This window comes from Equus asinus, chromosome 6, assembly GCF_041296235.1.
Source record: "Equus asinus isolate D_3611 breed Donkey chromosome 6, EquAss-T2T_v2, whole genome shotgun sequence".
NCBI lineage: Eukaryota > Metazoa > Chordata > Mammalia > Perissodactyla > Equidae > Equus > Equus asinus.
The window spans coordinates 7,040,690-7,063,467 of NC_091795.1; positions in this window are offsets into that span (position 1 = coordinate 7,040,690).

A 22,778-nucleotide genomic window follows, 5' to 3' on the forward strand; every position below is an offset into this window, starting at 1 on the left:
AGATAATTTTTCAAGATATCACGTTTTCTATGTTGCCAGAAATAAAATCTAATTTGATATGTTTATTCAACATCTATGATATAGAGGGCCATATTGTGGTGTCTATAGTGAGACAGGGTACAGGGACAGGCTCCAGTATTGGAAGTGAAATAAAGTATTGTTACACAGGACAACCTGTCAGAATTTAGGCAAACAAAGCTCACCCCATTGATGGGCCCAACACTAAGACTGGAAGAGAACTGAGACTCTTAGTTAACAGGACCAACTGGTAGAAACTCAATCAGTGATAATTCCTTGAGGTATTGAATACAGGATTCTCCTATGACAGAGAAAGATATATATAGAGAGAGAACCAAAGTGTTTAATAATAGGGAAAACAGTAGAAGACACACAATGAAATGTTATGAAGAGTTCAGGCAGACTGGAGGCAGACAGCCTACATTTGAATCATGGCTCCTTCCATTTCTAGGTATGTCATCCCAGGAAAACTTAAACTTTCTGAGTTTCTGTTTCTATACCTCCAAAATTAAGGCTATAAGTGTGCCTGTTTCATAGGGCTGCTATACAGAATAGGTGAGCTAGTACATGTAACTTGCTTAGAATGGTGTCTGGCACGTAATTTTCAGTATATCTTAGTTATTCTTCTTTTTAACTATTATCTGAGGTTCAGTACAGTCCTGTGTCACTTAACAATGGGGATATGTTCTGAGAAATGCCTCGTTAGATGATTTTGTCATTGTAAAAATGTCAAAGAGTGTACCTACACAAACCTAGATGGTATAGCTTACTACACACCTAGGCTACATGGTACTAGTCTTATAGGACCACCGTTGCGTATGCAGTCCATTGTTGATCAAAATATCTTTATGCAGTGCATGACAGTAGTATGCAAAATACTGTGGATGCAAAAATGAATGATAGTCCCTGCTCTCAGAGGCTTCAGTCTACTCACTGTCTTGGGAGAGAATAATATGTAATCTGTGCTACACATTATTTATATGTAAAAGGTAATAATCAAGGCATCAGTGCAATAAACAATGAATAGAAGTGGTTCAGAGGGTGGGTTGATTAATTTTTTCTCTTGGGGCAAAATGGGGTAGAAACAAAGAGGATCACATTTGGGAAGAAGATGATATATTTGCTTTGTCGTCATGACAAGTTTAATAACCTTTTGGAGATGACCATCGGGCACTTAGAAAGGTAGGTCTCTCATTATTAAAGACAGCTTGATTTCTTTGTGAGCTTCAGGTTTCTTATTCAAATGTGTTTCCAGTCTTGAATTTCTTTGACACTTCTCTTATTATGCAGAATTAATCACAGGTGTTTGAGAAGACATTAATGCCAAACTGAAGAAAATGCTTGCTCCAAGATCCCCACAGCTTGCCTTGAAAGGGCAGCACTCACTTTTCTTATTTTCCTTCTATTTCCTACACGCCCCCAACCCCAATGAAGTTGAAAAACGACTAATGTGTAATTGTCCTTCTGTTGGATACAAAGGACATGAGAATTCCTGTGAACATTAACTTTCTACTTCATGGAGCTGAGGGTTTTGTGCTCAGGACCCGCTCAGGCTTGTCTTTTTAATGAAACACTTGGTTCAAACACTTTTATCATTAAAAAAGTAATAATGAAATCGTTATGAGGCCACAGAAAGAGGGTGGAAGGTTAATACACGTTAGAGCACAGAAAACAATTCAGCCAACACAGCCAATGAATACAGATTTCCTTTATTCTCCTTGAAGTCATCCACTAAATTTTTTTAACACCTTTCTTTTCCTTTCCTGACAACTATATACGAGGCCTGAATTAGAGGAGTAAAACTTGGCCCTTCAACTGGAAATCTCTATTACTTGCACAGCCATAGCAATAATGATGAGTGCTTCCAGCACTGACCCTAAAAGCTCTGTGAGATTTTGCTGAATCATCAAAGAGTAAATTTCACTGAGAAGCATGTCTTTTATCCAGTTCTGCTTCTTTAAAATCTGAAAATCTGCATGTAATTACAATTATAAAGTGAAAAGACAAATTCCACCAACCATTTACAAAAATCCGTCTCACCACTGTAAGGTCATAACTCAGCTGTTATTGCTCCCCATTAATTAGTACTTGAATTACTTGAATACTTGTTTGACCAAAATAATTCTACTTCCTGGCCAGGCTCAATGAAAACATTTAATTTATATAGGAAATATTATGATTTGGGTTTCCTGATTGCAGCCCTCAATTCCTTAGTGTGAATGGAACCATGGAATCAGAAGTATGTCCAGCTTGCCACACAATGGGTAGAAAGCCATCATCTTGTCAATGTTATGGGAAGAGCAGACCCTGGAAAATGTGGGGAAGTTATGGGCTTCTTCCAGGAGGCAGCAACCGCAGAGCTGCTAGCAGAGGACCTCCAGTTTATTTCACCTATAGACACACCTTAGCCCAGTGCCAAGTCATAGAATGCAATTATTTCCCATACTCCTAAAAAAGTACATATCCATATGCTTATAACATTTGGCATAAAATTTCAAAGGAATTGGTTGAACTCCTGAAGTTCATACAATGACCTCATGTTGAGAACCCCTAATTGAGTGCAACTACATGCCAGAATTGATAGGGGTACAAAATTAAATAGCACATGGTTTTTGTTTTCAAGGAGCTTACAGTCAACTGGAAGAGACCGTAAGTAAGAAAACAATTTTAATACAGCAGGAGCTGGGAGAAAATAAAAGATGCAATAAGAATTCGTTTTTGGAAGAATACTCATAATTATCCTGGGAGAGGGCTGAGACAGCCTTCCCAGAGGAAGAATGCCCTACTAAGAGCTACTTAAAGAATGAGTAGAAATTAGCCAAACAAAACTGATAAAGGATGTGCCCTCAGCATCTACTGAAAAGAATGTGCAATGGCCTATTTGAGGCAAGATAACACATAGGTGTTCAGAGAAATGAAAGCAGTCTATTACAAGGAGGGTAAGATGCAAGATAGTGAAAGGATTAGGCTAGAGGATAGAATTAGAGCCATATCTCTTGTGATACTAAAGAATGTGAATTTTTACACTGAGGGCAAGAGAAAATGGTTATAATATTCTAGCCTTAGTGTGCAAATAGTTGGATGGGATAGTAATGGCAAAGGAAACCATTCCAGTCATACTGTGGTGTTTAGGTTCACAAAGTCTACTGCCACGTTGCCTAGGCTTAAGTCCTGTTTCACCACTTACTAAGTGCTTAAATGGGGAAAAGGATTTAGCCTCTCTGTGCTTCAACTTCCTCAACTGGAAAATGGAGGAAATTTTACAGTTACCTAGCAGATTATTCTAAGGACTGAATGAGTTAATATGTGGAAAGTAGGTGGGACAGTGCTTGGCACATAAGTGCTACATAGAAATTGCTTATAAACATCATAACAGTTGTGATCAGCAGTATTATTCAAAGGGAAGGTGTCACAGCAGTTGATAAAGTTTGTGGTAATGAAAATGGAGGTAAGTACCCTGATTGGACAGGTGCAAGGAATAGTATGTGGTAACTGGGTAGCTGTGCAGATAAGGAGGTGAATGTACTTGGATTCCTGGGTTTCTGCATGTTTCAATTAGATGAAACATTTTGTCATCATCATGCAGACTGAAGAGTAGAAAGATGAATTCTTTTCCTGTATGCTGATTTTGACTTGTCTCCATATGAATGAAAACAAAATACAGTTGGCTATAAAAACGTGCAATTTATGATCCAGGGTAAGAAACATTGACATATAGCCACTGGTTCCTGAGTCTGTCAACCTTCAGTGTCTCTCATTGTAAAGAGATTTTGCACTTTTCTAAGTGTACTCATTTGATCTTTCATGATGCTGTAGGATCAGAGTCAGGTGGTATTATGTCTGTTTTGTAGATGAAGAGATTGAGGAACAAAGGTATTATTGTCTCCCATGAACACATAGCTAATTGGTGAAAGAATTGGCAATATAAATAACCCATTTCTCCTTTACTCAGACTTCTGCTCATTGTTTTCTCTTAGCATCAACTAAGATAGTCCGCACTTTTAGATTCAGTGAAATTGGTTCAATCCCCATTCTACATGTAGTAGGAGGCTAGAGTCATTCCCAGTCTCTCTGGGGATTTTAAGGTGAGTGATGGCTTATGGATTTCCTTTGTGCTGTGATGTTTTTCTTCTAAATCAATTTTCTCATAAAATTGCGGTTATTTCTGGAGCAATATTCCTAACATGTTGGTGCACTCTCCTTCTCCTCTCTTCTGTGATTATACCCACCCTCAAAGCCTAGGTATTTTCTGATTTGGAGTAGTTTTACTCCACTTTTGTCCTTATTTCCTGTTAGTCGGCTTTCACGTGTCAGAGTACCAAGTAGTTTAACAGGGCATTCTAGCAGCTGGCGAGATTTGCTATTGTTTTCCACAAACTGTACAGTCTATTGATAGTGTGATCTCTCAAAAACTAACATTTTTTCTACTGTTTTGAATAAGTTACAAGATGGACACTGGTGATGAGAAAAACAACTTTTGTTTTTCTGAGTAGCTGCCTAGGCATTTTACAGTATAACAGCCCTGCTCATACCCAGTCTGGACAGTTAGATGAGGACCTGATTTTAGGATTCCCACCATAAGTTCCCACTGCTTTTCCTTGGGCACCTTTTAAAATAATCACTTAGAGTTAAGCTTGCAAAAAGTACCTCCGCCCCACCCACCTTATAAATAACAGGTGTTTGCTACACTGCTCTCTTTCTCCTGCTGTCTTGTGACCTGGGACAGAGGACTGCCCTTCCCTCAGCTCATTGTGCTCACCACAACTCTGGTTTCTGTGATCTGTAATAAGTCTGACTTTACTTCCTTTGTGTGGGTGTACTGAAACTGTGCCTTAGATCCATAGAAACCCCAGGTTTTCACTTCCCCAAAGTGGGAGCTCAGACACTGAGGGGGTACCCACCCCCCCCCCATGGGTGGCTTTCACCTCCTCATTCAGCAGGTCATAATCCGCATATCCTTAATTCAGTGCACCAACTCTGGCTTCCCAACACAACACTGAGCTCATGGTATTCTATAGATATTACCACACAGGAAGGAAGGAGACTCATTATCTCACCCCCACCGTGTCCTCCCAACAACATCAAGCATGACCAGCTGTTTAATACTAAGAAAAGAAAAATACAGATTTATTTTCCCATTGAAATGCATTTTAATGCTATTCGGCCAGTATTATGTTTCCCCTCTCTCTTTCACTGTCATCTTTCTTATTCTTTTCACTGACTAATTGGCATCTCCAGAATAACTGAGTCATCAAAGGAGAGAGAAAGATTTGGTGCAGATCCAATTAAATCCCAAATGAAAGACCAAAAAGATGTGAGGAAGAGTGAGTACAAACAACCAACAAAAAAGCACATAAATTTATGCCTCTGTGCCTTATAAATTATGTATCAGATTTCTTTCTTTTTACATGTTTTATCCTATCTTCTGAAGGTAAAAGTAAAACACATGAAATATCATGAAGTATCAGGGTGATATCATAAAAGCTGATGATTACCTTGGAAATAGGTTCACCATACAGATTAAGAAAACTAATTTCATAAAATATGATCTTATTTTGTAAAGACTAAATGTCTACAGGTATATCTGTACTATTGTAAGAAAAAAAATCCTGAAGGATATACCTGTACATCAAAATACTAAGAATAGTTATCTATTTTGAGAAGAATGACGATGGATGATTTTTAAAAATTTATTTATCTTCCTTTTCAAATTTTCTAATGAAAAGACTGTATCAGATGAAATATTTTTTCCAGCACAGAATTTTTATTCTATTATACCTTTAAACATATTCCTTAATTTTAGAGCAATATATGTATAAGAATATACACACTATTATATACTAGATGTTCCTTTAACCAAGTGATCAAAATTAACATTGTCAATAGTGGTAAAAACTGATGTCAGATGCCTCCTGGTGTGATGCATTGAGAAAGACACCAGATTAATTTTGAAGTATTCCATCCTAAAATACATAACTTAAATTGAATCATGAGGACAAAAATCAGACAAACCCCAAATTACAGCAGTCTTGTTTTCAAGAGATACAAGCTAAGGTTGTTGAGATGAAAGGTCAGAATCTCTGCAAGTTACTCTTAAATGGTTAAGGAGAAAGAAAGAAGGAATGAAGAGAGGGAGGGAGGAAGGTAACAATTAGTGTTTTGGGTAGCTCTTTTAGCTATAAGATTAAGCTCTTTGTGATTACTGAGATTAAACATCAATCTTAATTCATAACACATTGCCTTGCAATAACTGATGCCTACTCTCCCAAAGAAAATGAAATAGATAAATGAATAGATATTTTAAAAGTAGACCTACATAATTTTCTTATCACTCTTGAGAAAGTGAAACAGAAGTATGTATATGAATGACATTTATAATGTACATAGTGGTTTTATTCATAATAGGCCCAAACTGCAAACAACTCAAATGTCCTTCAGTAGTAAAATGGATCAATTGTGGCCTGTTCACATAATAGAACACTGCACAGCAACGAAAAAGAAAGAAAACCACTATTAGGCACATCAGCATGGATGAATTTCATGCATGTGTAATATTGAGTAGAAGAAACTAGTCACAAGACAGTATCTATTGAATACTTCCATTTAGCTCAAGAACAGGTAAAATATATCTATGATGATAGAAATAAAGTAAAGCTTAGTTCTGGGGGAGGAGGCAGATACCGATTGGGAGGGGTCATAAAGAAACTTTCAGGTGTGCTGTATCTTGATTTTGGTGATAGTTACACAGGTATAAATGTAAAAATTCATCTTGCTGTATCTTTAATATTAGTACATTTTACCGGATGTATGTTATAGCAAACTTCAACTTTTTCTGTTCTCGCTACTAATCAATCTTCTCTTTACTGTGTCTGGCCCAGACACTTGCATATACTTGCATACAGCAGATGTTTGAGATATATTTTTGGAATGAATAAATAAAATTGTTCCTGCCTTGTGTCTTATTTCTTTGGGGCTCCCCTGAATGTGATAATAAATGCAATACATATTTTATTTCTCAATTAATACTTTCAGAATATATCAACGATATTGCATTTGTCTAAGGAACAATTCTAATGACCAGAATTTCAGACAATGTAGGTAGTCTATTGGGATATGGATAAAAGTGGGGTCAATCTTTGACAAATATCACAGTTGAAAAAATCTCACATTGTGTCATTTAGGTGTGCTAGCTCACATGAATCCAGATATGCAGCAAGTTGGGTGGTTCCCTATGGGAGATATGGAGAAGTCAGTCCAACACAGCACAGGAGTGAGAAAGCTGTACCAAAACAAGATGTTTCACTATTCAAAGGCTAGAACTAACTCCACCCTTAACCGGATGGGGTAAGTATAGGCATCTAAGAGAGCTGGGAAGAGTGTGGTAGCTCAAGTTTCTAGGCAGCCATGGGTGGGGGAATCAGATGAGCTCTGGGGTCACTGATAGGAGGTCCATATAAATTAAATTAAGGAATTCCAGAAGCAAGGACCAGCCTTCAGGATGAAGATACTGGCAAGAACTAGGCAAGGAATTCTGGGATTCAGTCACATAGATTTCTATTTAAGGTAGAACTGCAGCCAGAGGTCAGGCCCTGAGACAAAAGCCAGGAATCAGGTGCCCAGTCACGTGAGGGGAGGTCAGGGTCTGGGACCAGCAAGGTGCACTGTAGCTCCATGCACCCCAGGCATCCTGGGTTTTCTCGGACCTATCCCCACTTCTCTAGGGACAGAAGACCTTCCAAATGCCACAGGGTCTGGCTTTTATTCATCAAGAACCGATGGAGTTAAAATTCTAAGTGGGTCTGTCTTCTTTGGAGGTGAGAGTTGTAAAAGGCAGGGAGAGAAAATAAATAATTGCAATTCTCACCTGCACATTAAGTCAATTCTGTTAAGAGGCATCCTATAGTACACCATATTGCATTTTTTAGTTAGATCCAGAATATTAATTTTCCTGGGGCATCTGAGTAATATTTAACAGTAAATGATTCTCTCAAATTTTGGCCATGTATACTACAGTGTTCATTTTAGAAAAATAAACTGGCAGATTTTTTTGTAACCTATGTCTTTGCAGGGATTTTTTAAACATTTTTTCAATATTTAAGAACACTAAGATATTTGCTTAATTAATTTGTATTTTGATAAATTTCCTCTTTAAAAATAAATACCAGAGGTAAGTTGTTCCTTTTATTGTATTAATGAAAATATTAATAGAACAACTATTTAGAGAAATCAAATATTCTAGCTAGAAAAAATGAAAAGCAGAAAGTGAGTACTTTTTCAGAATTTAGAATGGCTTTAAAATTTGAGTAAATTTCCCACATGTAGGACGTACAGGAAATTTAAATGCAGAATACTTTTTAGTTGCTTAGAAAGAAAGTTTTTATTTTATTCATTATATTCAATTATAATGATGACTTTGTCAACAATTAACCAAACTCAGATCAGCTAATATGAATATCTGAGGGAAAACATATGAACTATACAGATTTTAATTAATTTGGTGATCTGAAAGTGCTGTTAAACTTGCCACTTTGGGGGGTTACTAATAGGATCACCTCACTTTGTTTGGAAAAGCGGACATAATTCATCTCTATCTAGGATTGATCCTTTTGTTAAAAAAAATAAATAGGCACTTTTCCTTTGTGTATTTATTTAAAGCATAGGAAGTCGTGCATACAACATGTAAGTATTATTATTCTTTTATAACTGGCTTTGACATTGGCACTTTAACTAGGAATGGCTGGGTATGTCGGCCCTCTGTTCTCAGTGTTTGAATATGCTTCTCCTCTCCTCTCTGCTCCTCTTTTTTTTTTATGTATGTTGTAAAAAGTTATGGAATCCCATTGTAATTTTATCAATGCACATTACTAGACCTTTATTGCTTAGCTCAGAAATACTTACATTTGGCCATTTTCTTACTTGAAGACTTTTTTTTAAAGATTGGCACCTGTGCTAGCATCTGTTGCCAATCTTTTATTTTTTCTCTTCTTCTCCCCAAAGACCCTCAGTACAGTTCTATATCCTAGTTGTTGGTCCTTCTGGTTGTGCTGTGTGGGACACTGCTCAGCATGGCCTGATGAGGATCCCAACCAGCGAAACCCTGGGCCGCCCAAGCGGAGCACACAAACTTAACCACTCAGCCACGGGCCTGGCCCCATTGAAGACTTTTATTTTCTCCTTCAATTCACATTTCCTCTTGTTTCCCACTGTTGGTCTCTTCTTTGAATGTTAAAAAAAAGGTTTTTGGTCATTCATCGTAGCACCCTGGGAAAAGCCCAATCTTTTCTGCTACTGCAAATGGTAGAGCTGCATGGCATTTGTAACGGCATCATTTGTTATTAAGTTAGTCACCCTGGTACTAACGGATTCTTTGCTCTGAGTTATTGTTATTATATTCAGTAAAGCTCACTATTTAGGAGGGAGAAAAGCACCTGCTCAGCCAGGATCTATAGGAAGCACACCTTCCATTGAAGCAAAGTAATCTATTCTCATTAAGGTCAACACTGGCCAGTTTTAAGAGACTAGACTTAAAAGGAGGATGAAGACCAGGAGAAAGAAGCCTATAAAATATCCCTTAGCCTCTTCCTGTGGCTGCAGTGTACCTTACACCCAACACAAGCTACATCTAGATTTTACTCTGAAGTGAATAAAAATATAGTATCAAGCATGCATGGGCATGCACATGCACATTGATACACACACACGTAAACACACAAGCATACATGAACACACACAGCTTCTGGCCCATGAAAACACTTGTTTTTTTCACATCGCAGAAATGCAATGAAAAGATTTCCCAATTGGTTGTAAAAATTCCATACTATAATTTCAATACTTAGAAAAACACATTATCACAATATTTTAAACATGAGTCACATATTTTACTTGAGACATTATGTTTATAAATATAACACTTTAAAAATATCCCTATGGAGGAGAACATCCAAGATGGTGCCGTGAGCAGACTTCTTTGTCTCTCCCCCTTCGAATCTACAACTAATTGGACATTCATCGCTTGACAAAGGATATCTATATAGCATCTCAGGACGTTGGAGAGATCCACACTGCTATACATGGGAAGGCAGACGGACTTCCCTCCGGGAGGAGGTGGAGATAGGTGAAAACTCTCCGACCCTGACCCCCAAACAGCCTAGAGCCTGGGGGCGGCTTTCTTTCAATGGACACCCCCAGAACATTGCCACATGCCAAGGGCAGGAGGGAGCACACACCAGAGGAGCGACGGTGGAACAAGGTGAACAGAGCCCTACCTAAGCCCCCGGCAATTACACCTGAGCCCAGAGGGAAGCTCCAGAGTTACACATTGGAGGCGGTGGGGAAAACTCCTACCCGCCATTAGCGGAGAGGTCCCGCCCAGTATCCACAACGCCTGGGGGCCCCCGGAGAGAATCCCAAGCAGTGCGCTGGCCCGCCAGATGCCGCCACTGGCTCCTCTGACCAGGCTTTTGCCGGGAGGGGATCGGGACTACTGAAGATCTCCTGGGAGAGGTCCGGGGCTGGGTGGAGCTCCAGTGGTTGGCAACGCAGCATGGGGGAGAAACTCTGAAGTCCCATCCCGGCAGCAGGTAGGGTCTTTGCCTGCCATTATCGGAGAGGCCCCGCCCAGCCTCCAAAACTCCTGGGGGCTCTCCCAAATGGTGCACCGGCCCGCCACCTGCTGCAGCAGGCTCCACTGACTGGGCTGTCACCCGGGAGAGGCTCAGGACTACCGGACATCTCCTGGGAGAGGTCCGGGGCTGGGTGGAGCTCCAGCAGCTGGCTACGTGGCCTGGGGGAGAAACTCTAGAGTTCAGTCCCAGCCACAGGCAGAGTCTTTCCCTGCCATTATCGGAAAGGCCCTGCCCAGCACCCACAACACCTGGGGGCTCCTGGAGAGAATCCCAAATGGTGCGCCAGCCCGCCAGCTCCTGCTGCCGGCTCCACTGACTGGGCTTTCGCCCGAGAGGGGCTCGTGACTACTGGAGACCTCCTGGGAGAGGACCAGGGATGGGTGGAGCTCCAGTGGCCGGCTACGCGGCCTGAGGGAGAAACTCTGAAGTCCCGTCTGGGCAGCAGGCAGGGTTTTTGCCTGCCATTAGTGGAGAGGCCCCGCCCAGCATCCACAATGCTGGGAGGGTCCCAAAGAGGAGAATCCCAGGCAGGGCAGCAGCTGACCAGCTGCCACTGAACTCAAGGTATCTGGCTATCCCCCTGACAGGGCAATGGGCTCCCCAAGATCCTAAGGGAGAGGACTGGGGCTGGGTGGAGTTCCAGCGACCTGGCTCTGTGGCCCAGGGGGAAACTCTACAGTCTCACAGGAGCTCAGTGATAGCCTCTGCACAGCACTAGTAGAGAGCACCCATCTGGCAACCACAAGGCTGGAAGACCCTGGGACAAAAGTAGCATAGCTAGGCGAGCTAAACACAGACTGTAGAAAATGCCCATAGCTCTGCTGTGACCCATAGTGGACAAGAGAGATTTTGTGGGCACAGACAGTGACAGAGCTGCAAATATAAGTGATCCTACCCCTGGCCACTGGGAAAGCCCATAAAACTGCTTCAGAACCTAAGGAGGGAGCACGACTAGGTGGTCTGCAACAGTAGGCACCAGCAGCCTGAACCCCCCCTGTGACGGCCTCCACAGCTGAAGAGGGAACCCACAAGGTCACTGTGACTGCGAGGAGGGGCCCAGGCCCAGTTAGCAACAGCTGATAGGGTTCCTGGTTGGAGCAGTATAAACAGCTGTCCCCCCACAACACCAGTAGAAACAAGTGGAAGCAGTAACTAAACTCTATCTCTATGGGGAGGCACAAATCTACACCATCAAGCAATATGAAAAAATATATTAAATCTCCAGAACAGAAGGAAAATGACAAACACACAGAAAACAATCCCAAAGACAATGAAATATACAACCTAAATGATGAAGACCTCAAAACAGCCATCATTAAAAAACTCAATGAGTTAAAAAGAATTCAGATAGACAACTCAACGAGTTCAGGAGCTATGTCACAAAAGAGTTCGATACTATAAAGAAGAACCAAACAGAAATACTGGAAATGAAGAACACAATAGAGGAGATTAAGAAAAATCTAGATGCACTGAACAGTAGGGCTGATAATTTGGAGGAAAGAATTAGCAATTTGGAAGATAGGAATATAGAAATGCTGCAGGCAGAGGAGGAGAGAGAGCTAAGACTAAAAAGAAATGAAGAAACTCTCTGAGAATTATCTGACGCAATTAGGAGATGCAACCTAAGGATTATAGGTATACCAGAGGGAGTATAGAGGGAGAAGGGGGTAGAAAGCCTATTCAAAGAAATAATGGCTGAGAACTTCCCAAACCTGGGGAGAGAGATGGAACTTCATGTGACAGAAGCCAATAGATCTCCAAACTTTATCAATGCAAGTAGACCAACCCCAAGACATATAGTAGTGAAGCTAGCAAATGTCAATGACAAGGAGAGAATACTAAGGGCAGCCAGGCAGAAGAAATTAACCTACAAAGGAACCCCCATCAGGCTTTCAGCAGATTTCTCAGCAGAAACTTTACAGGCTAGAAGAGAGTGGAATGATATATTCAAAAATCTGAAGGACAAAAACCTGCAGCTGAGAATTCTCTACCCAGTGAAAATATCCTTCAAATATGATGGAGAAATAAAAACTTTCCCAGATAAACAAAAATTAAGGGAGTTCATTGCCACCAAACCTCCTCTTCAAGAAATGGTCAGGAAAACCCTCATTCCTGAAAAATAAAAAAAAGAAAGGGCCTACAAAACCAAGAGCAAAGGAGATAAGTAGAAGGACAACAACAGAGAGTAGCAGCTCTCCATCAGAACAGACTAAACCATGGGACGTGAAACAAAGGAAATTGAAGAGAACCGGAAAGCAAGACATAAAATGGCAGCGGTAAGACCCCACATTTTAATAATCACTCTAAATGTAAATGGATTGATCTCTGCAATCAAAAGACACAGAGTGGCAGGATGGATCAAAGAACAAGACCCAACAATATGCTGCCTCCAGGAAACACACCTCAGCTCCAAAGACAAACACAGACTCAGAGTGAAGGGATGGAAGACAATACTCCAAGCTAATAATGAACAAAAGAAAGCAGATGTCGCTATACTAATATCAGACAAAGTAGACTTCAAAGCACAACAGGCAAAGAAAGACAAAGAGGGACAGTATATAATGATAAAAGGGACTCTCCACCAAGAAGACATAACACTTGTAAATACATACGCACCTAACACAGGAGCACCAAAATTTGTAAAGCCACTCTTAACAGAACTAAAAGAAGATATCAACAACAATACTATGATAGTAGGGGACCTCAACACACCATTAACACCAATGGATAGAACACCCAGACAGAAAATCAACAAGGAAATTATAGAATTAAATGAAAAATTAGTCCACATGGACTTAATAGATATATATAGAACACTCCATCCAAAAACAGCATGCTACACATTCTTCTCAAGTGCACATGGAACATTCTCAAGAATAGACCATATTTTGGGAAACAAAGCAAGCATCAATAAATACAAGAGAGTTGAAATAATATCAAGCATCTTTTCTGATCACAATGCCATGAAACTAGAAATCAACTACAAGAATAAAGCAGAGAAAGGTGCAAAAATGTGGAGACTAAACAACATGCTACTGAACAAACAATGGATTATTGATTAAATTAAAGAAGAAATCAAATATTATCTGGAGACAAATGAAAATGAGAACACGTCATACCAAATCATTTGGGATGCAGCAAAAGCAGTCCTAAGAGGGAAATTCATCGCAATACAGGCTCACCCCACAAGCAAGAAAAAGCTCACATAAGCAACCTCAAACAACACCTAAAAGAATTAGAAAAAGAAGAACAAACAAAGCCCAGAGTCAGTAGATGGAGGGAAATAATAAAAATAAGAGCAGAAATAAATGATATTGAAACTAAAAAGACAGTAGAAAGGATCAATGAAACAAAGAGTTAGTTCTTCTAAAAAATTAACAAAATCGACAAACCCTTGGCCAGACTCACCAAGAAAAGAAGAGAGAAATCTCAAATAAATAAAATTAGGAATAAGAGAGGAGAAATCACAACAGATACTGAAGAAATACAAGGGATCATAAGAGAATACTATGAAAAACTGTATGCCAACAAATTGAACAACCTAGAAGAAATGGGCAAATTCCTGGACTCTTACAACCTCCCCAAACTGAACCAGGAAGAAATGGAGAACCTGAATGGGCCAAACACAAGTAAAGAAATAGAAACAGTAATCAAAAACCTCCCCAAAACAAGAGTCCAGGACCAGACGGCTTCTCTGGAGAATTCCACCAAACATTCAAAGAAGATTTAATACCTATCCTCCTCAAACTATTCCAGAAAATTGAGGAAGATGGAGTACTCCCCAACACATTCTATGAAGCCAACATCACTCTGATCCCCAAACCTGACAAGGACAACACAAAGAAGAACTACAGGCCAATATCACTCGTGAACATAGATGCAAAAATCCTCGACAAAATTCTGGCAAACTGAATACAGCAATACATCAAAAAGATTATACACCATGATCAAGTGGGATTTATACCAGGGACATAGGGATGGTTCAACATCCACAAGTCAATCAACCTGATACACTACATTAACAAAATGAGAAACAAAAACCACATGGTCATCTCAATAGATGCAGAGAAAGCATTCGACAAGATCCAACACCGATTTATGATAAAAACCCTCAATAAAATACTTATAGAAGGAAAGTACCTCAACACAATAAAGGCCATATATGACAAACCCACAGCCAACATCATACTCAATGGAAAAAACTGAAAACCATCCCTCTGAGGACAGGAACAAGACAAGGGTGCCCACTTTCACCAATCCTATTCAAAATAGTACTGGAGGTGTTAGCCAGAGCAATTAGGCAGGAAAAAGAAATAAAAGGAATCCAAATAGGCAATGAAGAAGTAAAACTCTCACTGTTTGCAGATGACATGATCTTATATATAGAAAACCCCAAAGAATCCATAGGAAAACTATGAGAAACAATCAACAGCTACAGCAAAGTTGCTGGGTATAAAATCAACATATGTAAATCAGTAGCATTTCTATACACAAACAATGAACCAACAGAAAAAGAACTCAAGAACTCAATCCCATTCACAATCGCAATGAAAAGAATAAAATACCTTGGGATAAATTTAACCGAATAAGTGAAAGATTTATACAATGAAAACTACAAGACTTTCTTTAGAGAAATTGACGATGACATAAAGAGATGGAAAGACATTCCATGCACATGGATTGGAAGAAGAAACATAGTTAAAATGTCCATACTACCTAAAGCAATCTACAGATTCAACGCTATCCCAATCAGAATCCCAAGGACATTCTTTACAGAAATTGAACAAAGAATCCTAAAATTCATATGGGGCAGCAAAAGACTGCAAATTGCCAAAGCAATCCTGACTAAGAAAAACAAAGCCGGAGGCATCACAATCCCCGATATCAAAACATGCTACAAAGCTACAGTGATCAAAACAGCATGGTACTGGTACAAAAACAGGCCCACAGATCAATGGAACAGAATTGAAAGCCCAGAGATAAAACCACACATCTATGGACAGCTAATCTTCAACAAAGGAGCTGAGGCCTACAATGGAGAAAAGAAAGTCTCTTCAACAAATGGTGCTGGGAAAACTGGACAGCCACACGGAAAAGAATGTACATCGACCATTCTTTTTCACCACTCACAAAAATAAACTCAAAATGGATCAAAGACTTAAAGATTAGTCCTGAAACAATAAGTCTTCTAGAAGAGAATATAGGCAGTACACTCTTTGACATCAGTTTCAAAAGAATCTTTTCAGACACTATAACTCCTCAGATGAGGGAAACAATAGAAAGAATAAACAAATGGGACTTCATTAGACTAAAGAGTTTCTTCAAAGCAAGGTGAAATAGGATTGAAACAAAAAAACAACCCACTAATTGGGAAAAAATATTTACAAGCTACTTATCCAACAAAGGATTAATATCCATAAAATGCAAAGAACTCACACAGCTTAACAACAAAAAAACAAACAACCCGATCAAAAAATGGGCAGAGGACATGAACAGACATTTCTCCAAAGATATAAGTATGGCCAAGAGACACATGAAAAGATGTTCATCATCGCTAATCATCAGGGAAATGCAAATCAAAACTACACTAAGATATCACCTTACACCCGTTAGATTGGCAAAAATATCCAAAACCAAAAGTGACAAATGTTGGAGAGGTTGCAGAGAAAATGAACCCTCATACACTGTAGGTGGGAATGCAAAGTAGTGCAGCCACTATGGAAAACAGTATGGAGATTTCTCAAAAAGTTAAAAATAGAAATACCCTATGACCCAGCTATCCCACTACTGGGTATCTATCCTAAGAACCTGAAATCAGCAATCCCAAGAATCCCATGCACCCCTATGTTCATCGCAGCATTATTTACAATAGCCAAGATGTGGAACCAACCTAAATGCCCAGAAACTGACGACTGGATAAAGAAGATATGGTATATATACACAATGGAATACTACTCAGCCATAAAAAGGACCAAATTGTTCCATTCACATCAACATGGATGGACCTTGGGGGTATTATGTTAAGCGAAATAAGCCAGAGAGAGAAAGATGAACACTATATGACCCCACTTATAGATGGAAGTTAACATATAGACATGGAGAACCGATCGGTGGTTACCAGGGAAAAGGTGGGGTGGGTAGAGAGCACAAAGGGTGAAGTGGTGTACCCACAACATTACTAACAATAATGTACAACTGAAATCTCACAAGGTTGTAATCTATCATAATCTTAATAATAAAAAAATATCCCTATGGGGGCCGGCTCCGTTGCCGAGTGGTTAGGTTCGCCTGCTCTGCTGTAGCAGCCCAGGGTTCGGATCCTGGGCGCGGACATGGCACCGCTCGTCAGGCCACGTTGAGGCAGCGTCCCACATCCCACAACTGGAGTGGCGTGCAACTAAGACATACAACTGTACAGGGGGGATTTGGGGAGATAAAAAGCAGAAAAAAAAAAAAAAAGATTGCCAACAGTTGTTAGCCCAGGTGCCAATCTTTAGAAAAAAAAAAAATCCCTATGATCCTCACTTTTCTAGAGAAGAAATCAGCTTCTTATTTTACATTACTTTTCGAGAAGAATGACAGCAGGGTGTGTCCAGAAGGCTGTACTGTTAGCACAGTGCCAGTTCCGTTACGCAACATGTTCTCTCTAAATGGAAAATAAAACTTACAATGTTATAGTCAGGTCAGCTAAAAGTTATGCCTCACATCATACTCAGATCACTAAAATTTCAAATCTTGCCTGAAATCTGTGTAAACTGGAGAAATAAAATAAATTTTTTTGTGTTTAACTTAGCACATAAACACAGACTGTCTTTACTCACTCAAAACCAAACAAATACAGAAATAGAGAATAGAAGTGTTATTTCTTTCTTTGTTTTTATATATTGAGCCATTTATTCTAATTTCTTTGATTCATAAGTAAGTAAATGCAAACTTCATTTGGACACCATACAGTTCACACTTCCTCCATGTGGTAAGAGAGCTCTCTGTTCTTTGTATCTTAGTTTCCCTTCTTCTCTGTATCTCTTCCTCTGCATGGCCAATTAGCAGCCCTTGTAGCACCAATGCTCTTGGTAATTATGTTTGAGATTTGTTTATTTAGGAATGTGTTATTTAATTTTCACGTATTTGTGAATTTCCCAAATTGTTGATCTATTTTTCTATCTTTCTATTAATCTATCATTTTCTCCTCCCCTTTTTATGTTGTACTTTAACAAATTACATTCTTATATAATGTGTTGCTTATGAACATGGAATTCTATTTATTAGATTGTGGAGTTGTCCTTTAAAGCAAATAAAAGAAAAAAAGGTAGTCACAACCAGAAAATACATTTATGCTGTCTCTCATCTTTACCTATGTGGTTACTTTTACCAGGCTTCTTTATTTCTTCATATGGATTTAAATTTCTATTTAGTGTTATTTCATTTCAGCCTGAAAGACTTTCTTGTAGGGTAGGTTTCCTAGGGAAAATCTCTTTAATTTTCTGTTCATCTGGGAAAGTCTTGATTTCTCCTTCATTTTTATAGGATAGCTTTGCCAGATATTGAGTTCTTGATCGAGAGTTTTTTCTTCCAGCATTTCAAATATGTCATTCCACTGTCTTCTAGCCTCCATGGCTTGTGGTAAAATATCAGCTGTTGATTTTCATTGAGGCCCCTTAGTATGTGATGACTCACATTTCTTTTACTGTTTTCAAAATAATTTCTTTATCTTTGTCTTTTGAAAGTTGGATATGATGTGTCTGGGTGTGGATAACTTTGAATGTATTTACTTTGAGTTTGTTGAGCTTCTTGGATAGATAAATTAACAATTCTCATCAAATTTGGGAAGTTTTTTATCATTATTTTTTCAAAAATTCTGTTTGCCCATTTCCCTTTCTTCTCTGTCTTGGATTCACATTATCCAAGTATTAGTGGGTTTGATGATGTCCTTCAGTCTGTAAGGCCCTTTTCATTTTTCTTCATTCTATGTTCTGTTCCTCACACTGGACAATATCAATTGACCTAATATTCAGGTTCATTGATTTTTTTTCTTATGCACACTCATGTCTGCTGTTTAATCACTCTTATGAATAATTTTTCATTTCAGTTATTTTACTACTCCAGAATTTATTTGATTTCTTTTTAGAATTTCTAAGTCTTATTTGTATTCTATATTTGGTAAGACATCTTTTCATACTTTCCTTTAGCTCTTTAGAGATGCTTTTCTTTAGCTCTCTGAACATGTTAAAAACAGCTGACGTAATGTCTTTGTCTAGCATGCCCAAAGTAGGGGATTTCTCAGGGCCAGTTTATTATTATTTTTTCTCCTGTGTAGGTCATACTTTCTTATTTCTTTGTATGTCTCATTTTCTTGCTGTTGTTGAAAACTGAAAACTTTAAATAACATAATATGGCAACTCTGGGAAACTGATTCTCTTGTCTTCTATAGGATTTCTCACTGTTCTTACACGTTTTATCTATTATTTGCTTGTTTAGTGACTTTGAGCTAATTCTGTAAAGTCTATATCTTTGCCAAGTGTGGCCACTGATGTCTCTATTTGGTTAGTGAGAGGTCAGCTAATGATTGAACAGTGATTTTCTTAAATATCTACATCCACAAATCTCCCAGTCTACAGAGGTGCTGGGTCTGTGTGTTGGGGCATGCTTCAACACTCAGCCAGGCAGCTTAAAATTCTGCCTTAGCCTTCACTTCCTGCTTGCACAGAGCCGCAAGGTCAGCCAGAGGTGAGAGTAGGGCTTTCTCAGGGCTTTCCTGAGCTGATGCAGAGTCCTATGCATGTGTGTGGCCTTCTAGATTCCCATGAATATGGTGGAGCATTTCAAAACCCCTACAGACATTGTTGTTCCTCTCCTTTTTAAAAATCTCTCTTTGATAATCTTTTGTTTCCTACAATTGTTATCCATCATCTCAGGCATCCTTGATGTCAACAAACCGTCCCCAAGGAGAGGCTTTTAACACTAGGTGAGTTTGAGTGAGGTAAAATAAAGACAAGCGTTTTTAGTGGGGTTTTTCAGAGAACTATCAGACAGGTCAAATAATGACTCTTGTAACAATGCTTTTCAAGAGCTCAAACTCTGTTCTACTCTCTCTGGAACCATAAATGTAGGCTTCAGTTTTTAAGGGTACCAGTGAATTGGAAAGTGGTAAGGGAACTAGATTAAGTTAACACATCATGAATCTTGCCTACCAAGGCTTGCTACCGTTTTTATTTCCTTACTTTTAAACTAAATGCTTCATGGGTTGCTGCAAGCCTTTCATTATCTTCCAGAGTTCTGACAAAGTTTATTCCAACATTTTTCCTGTTTTTTTTTTCACTGCTTTTATGGAGAAGTAAATTTTCAGAGGTCCTTACTCTGCCACTTAGGCTGGCATCACCCTAGATGATATCTTTGCCTTCATTTTTGAAGAATACTTTTGGTGGGTGTACAATTCAGGTTTGGCAATTTTTCTTATACTTGAAAGATGGATTTCAATGACACTGGACCCATTGTTTCTGAAGTAAAGTCCACAGTGATCCAATTTTTCTTACTCGTTTATGTCTTTTTCCATCTCTGGGTCCTGTCAAAATTACTTCTTTACCTTTCATTTTCATCTGTCTGACTGATGTGGTTTTCCTCATGTTTATTCTGCTTGGGGCTTGCCAAGCTTATCTATTTGTTAGTCTTTCTGATATTATCCTATAGAGTCCTTAGGATTTACTCATGTTTTCTATTTTTTATTTCTTCATTATTATCATTTATACTATTTATTCTTTGTTTATTCCTATCGATCTATTTTTAAAGTTCATTAATTGTTTCCTCTAATGTCATCTTTCAGCTACAAAATCCATCTGGTGAAATTTTTTATATCAAAAATTGTTTTGACTTTATAAAATAGTTTATTCTCTTCTTTCATATACATTTTAATTGTCTACTGATATTTTCTCTACTTTTTAAAAATTAGGGACTTGTATACTGTTATTATGATGATTAAAATTATTCTAACTACTACTATTACTTGCCTTCCTGAGTTTAGTTTTAGAAGTGCCTTTAAAGTCTGTGATTAATAATTCCAACTTCTGATTTGTCTTGGGGTTTGCCTCTGTCAATTTTCTTTTCCTTTGTGAAAGGACCGTATTTTCTTGATTGTTCACATTGTGAGTAATTTAGATAATATTCTAGACATTAAGAATATTTTGTTCAGGAAGTTCTGAATTTTGTTACGTTCCTCCAAATAGTGTTGTTTTTATGTTAGAAGCCAATTAACTTGGTTAGACTCAAACTGAAAACCATCTCGCCTGTGGTGAACAGCAGTGGGGATATCAGTTCAGACTTCTTGCAGTCTGCTACATGCATGTGTGGTGCCAGCCATATACTTCAGTAAAATGCATGCAGACACACACACACACACGCACACACACTATGTATATAAATATAAGATTTAAAATTTTACTTTCTGATTTTTCTCTCTTTTAGATTTATCTTTTTACTCTCCAGTGACTCTGATGCTTCAGAATCCTTCTGGATCCTCTGACTAGAAAGATTATGGCTTTGTACACTTTTTAACAGTATGCATTGGTAAAACAGATTTGTTTTAACAATCTACTGTGTTATGATTGTGACTGTCCTCAGATCAAAGCCACAGACACAGGAAATTAAATCCATTTTTATTCCTAGCTTGCTCCGAATTTTTATACCCTTCAAAAATCTTCCTGAAAAGGCAAAGATAATTCTCTCAATGCTATTTTCCAAATTATATCAGAAGTTATAGCTAATGCAATAAGAGAAGAAAAAGAAATACAAAGAATATAGATTGGTAAGAAAGAAATAAAACTGTCTTTGTTCACAGATGACATGATTATATATGTGGAAAATAAAAAAAAAATTGACAGTAAAACTCCTGGACCTAATAATTGATTATAACAAGGCTGCAGGATAACAGGTTAATATACAAAAGTCCATTGGTTTCCTATATACCAGCATTAAGACAAATAGAATTTAAAATTAAAAACAGAATACCATTGAGGACAGCCTGGTGGCATAGTGGTTAAGTTCACTTGCTCCACTTTGGTGGCCTGGGGTTCACAGATTCCGATCCTGGGGGTGGACCTACACATTGTTCATCAAGCCGTGTTGTATTGGCATCCCACATACAAAATGGAGGAAGATTGGCACAGATGTTAGCTAAGGGCAAATATTCCTCAGACACACAAAAACACAAAAACAAAAAACACCACACAATGCCATTTACATTAGCACCCCAAAAATGAAATCCTTAGTTAGATGTATAACAAAATATGTGTAAGATCTGTATGAGGAAAACTACAAAACTCTGATGAAGAAAATCAAAGAAGAACTAAATAAAAGGAGAGATATTCAATGTTTATGGACAAGAAGACTCAATGTTGTCAAAATATTCTTTCCAACTTATGTATGTATTTAATTAAATATCAATCAAAATCCCAGAAAATTATTTTATGGATACCAAAAAACTGATTCTAAAGTTTATAAGGAGAGGCAAAAAACACAGAATAAATAATACATATTGAAAAAGAAGAACAAAATTGGAGGACTGACACTAACCAATTTCAAGACTTACCATAAAGCTACCATAATCAAGACAGTGTGATACTGAGAATAGACAAGAATAGACAGATAGATCAAAGGAGCAGAATAGAGAGCTCAGAAATAGACCCACACAAATATAGTCAACTGATCTTTAACAAAGGAACAAAAGAAATACAATAGAGAAAAGATAATCTTTTCAACAAATTGTGCTGGAACAACTGGACATTCACATGAGAAAACAATTAATCTAGAGACAGAAATTATGCCTTCACAAAAATTTACTCAACATAGATCACAGACCTAAAAGCGAAATGCAAAACTGTAACATACCTGAATATAAAATGCAAAACTATAAAAATTGGATACAACACCAAAGGTAGAATTCATGAAAGAAATAATGGATATGCTGGACTTCATTATAATTAAAAACTTCTGCTCTGTGAAAGACAATGTAAAGAGAGTGAGAAGATAAGCCACAGACTGGAAGAAAATATTTGCAAAAGACACTTTGTTAAAGGAATGTTATCAAAAATATTCAAAGAATTCTTAAAATTCAACAATAAGGAAACAAACAACCCAAATAAA